Source organism: Theropithecus gelada, unplaced genomic scaffold, assembly GCF_003255815.1.
Source record: "Theropithecus gelada isolate Dixy unplaced genomic scaffold, Tgel_1.0 HiC_scaffold_3556, whole genome shotgun sequence".
In the NCBI taxonomy this organism is placed as follows: Eukaryota; Metazoa; Chordata; class Mammalia; order Primates; family Cercopithecidae; genus Theropithecus; species Theropithecus gelada.
The window spans coordinates 530-3,300 of record NW_020260072.1 but is presented as its reverse complement, the minus strand read 5'-3'; the positions used below and the strand labels follow the sequence as shown (position 1 = coordinate 3,300).

At 57.3% G+C, this 2,771-nt stretch overlaps 1 pseudogene; it reads left to right on the top strand.

Moving 5' to 3' along the window:
* The first annotated feature begins 223 nt into the window (after window positions 1–223).
* Window positions 224–1,978, top strand: LOC112617711 (annotated as a pseudogene).
* Window positions 1,979–2,771: the final 793 nt, after the last annotated feature.

Sequence of the window (2,771 nt, the reverse complement as noted above, 5' to 3'; positions counted from 1 at the left end):
TGGGCAACAGAGTGAGACTCTGTCTCAAAAAAAAAAAAAAAAAAAAAATTATATATATATATATATATTTAACATACTTTTCCATTTAAGGTCACTGTTGTGCTGTATAAGGTAGTATCCACAGGTTTTGGGAATTAGGATGTGGGTGAATCCTTCTGCGGGGGGGGCAACATTCAATCCATTACATAGGGTGACCCCAACCTGTGCTCCGAACCCTCTCCAGGGTTCAACTTCTCAGCAGAGTCTGTGGCCAGGCCTGAGGGGAGGGTGAACATGTACCACCACCTTGTGGAGAAGCTCAAGTTTGCCAGGGGGCAGAGGTGGAGGCTGGGGGACCCTCGCAGCCACCCGAAGCTCCAGGTGAGGTTGCTGAGGTTGCTGGGCTGGCGGGCTGTCCTCCTCCCTGGCTTGGGACTTAGCATGAAAGGAGGGTCAGGCCCGGCAGGGGGAGGTTGGAGGGAGATGTATGTGGTTCTAGGCCAGGGCAGGACTGAAAGGGGTCCTGGGGTGGCAGGTACAGGGGTCAGATGCAGGAGTGGCACCATATCTCAAAGGACCTGGAGGGTGGGCAGAGTCTAGACCTAGCCTGGGCTTGAGGGAGGCCTGGCCACAAGGTAGAGGACAGGCTGGAGGTGGCCCCCATGGGAGCTGAGCTTGTCCTGCCCTTGGTTCTGCACATCCCGCCTTGCCCCTCACTGACCCTGCTACTTGCCCACCCACCCCAGAATGCCTCCCAGGACCTGCTGGGGGAGACCCTGGCCCAGCTCATCCGCCAACAGATCGATGGCCGGGGGGACCACCAGCTCAGCCACTACAGCTTGGCCGAGGCCTGGGGCCATGGGACAGGCATGTCCCATGTCTGTGCTGGGGGAGGATGGCAGCGCCGTGGCTGCCACCAGCACCATCAACACACCGTGCGTGGGGCCTGGGGGAAGGCTGGTGGCCTCACTCCTCCTCTCCTAGACCTGCAGTCCCCCAGCCCCATGTCCCCTCACTTGTCCCCATGGGGCAGCACCTTGCTTTTGCCCTTTGTCTCCTCCTCTATTTCAAAAGAGGCCCCCACCCCTGACATCTCTGGCTGGAAGGGCTGCTGCTGGGGTGGCCCTGAGTCAAGACTTACCTGGGAATGGGCGGCCTCACTCAGAAGGGTGCCCTGATATGGGGGCATAGGTGGGTCTTTGGGGACCCCTCCTGGGTGATGCCAGGGAGAGAACAGTGGCTCCAGCATGCTTCGGGGCAGCTGTAAAGTGAGGGGGTCCTGCAAGGTGGGCAGGGCAGGCGGTATCTGGTGGGAGCCCAGGCTCTGCCTCCACGGCTGCAGCTTTGGAGCGATGGTGTATTCACCACAGACAGGCATCATCCTCAACAACGAGCTCCTGGACTTATGCGAGCGATGCCCCCGGGGTTCCGGCACCACCCCCTCACCTGGTGAGAACAAGGCTTCCCACCTGGGGTCCACAAGGGCTCCCCACCAGGGGAGAGGCGGGAGGGGGCTGGGCTGGGGCTGCATGCTGACCCCTGGATGGGTCACTGCACTCGCTAAGCCGCTGTTTGCTCAGCAGTGAACGGAGACAGGGTGGATGGAGCTCCCGGAAGGTGCTGGCCCCCAGTTCCAGGCAAGCAGTTCCCGTCCTCCATGGTGCCCTCCATCTTGATCAAAAAGCCCAGGGGTCGAAGCTAGTGATTGGCGGGGCTGGCGGGGAGCTCATCGTCTCTGCCGTGGCCCAGGTGAGTCTGGAGGGCTCTGGGCTCCAGTGTCTCCTCTCTGGGCAGCATACTGTCTGACTCTCCCTGGAGTGGGGATGTGAGGGCTGATGTAGGGTAGCGGGTACCCCCTTTCTCCCTGCATCCCTCATCTCTCCCCCAGGCCATCATGAACAAGCTATGGCTTGGCTTTGACCTGAGAGCTGCCATTGCAGCCCCCATCCTGCATGTCAACAGTAAGGGCCGTGTGGAGTACGAGCCCAGCTTCAGCCAGGTGAGGCTGAGGTCCAAGCTGGATGCCTAGGGCAGAGCCCACTCCCCAAGTCCGTGCTGCTCAAAGCCACCTGAGAGGAACTCAGTCACTGAGATTCTTAGGCCAGGTACACTTCAGCTTTGGGGACCACAGGAGTTGGGGACCTTGTGAGGCCACTGTGGCCTCCAGGCCAGTTCTGTGGCCTCCAAGACAGAGAGCAGGGTGTTGTCTATGCTGCTCCCAGGCTGAGAATCTCAGCACCTTGGTCTCTGGTCTGTGGTTGATGCCATTTTTCAGAAGTGAGTTTTCCTGGCTGGGGCCTCTCAGACTCTCCCTCGTGGTGACTTTTTCCTTGTGTGATTTTTAATTTATATTTGTGACTTTATTTGTAAAAGAGGTTGTTTTTCCTGTGGCAGTCTGTAAAGTGATTTTCTTCTGGGGCATTAGGGCATCGGTGATAATTTTTACTATATGTACAATTTTTTTTTCTTTTTTTGAGGCAGCATCTCGCTCTGTTGCCCAGGTTGGAGTGCACTGTTACAATCACAGCTCACTCCAGCCTTGACTTCCTGGGCTCAAGCCATCCTCCCACCTCAGGCTTCCAAGTAGCTGGGAGTACAGGTGTGCATCGCCACGCCCGGCTGGTTTTTTGGTTTTTTTGTAAAGATGGAGTTTCTTTTTTTTTTTTTTTTTTTTTTTTTTGAGACGGAGTCTAGCTCTGTCGCCCAGGCTGGAGTGCAGTGGCCGGATCTCAGCTCACTGCAAGCTCCACCTCCCGGGTTCACGCCATTCTCCTGCCTCAGCCTCCCGAGTA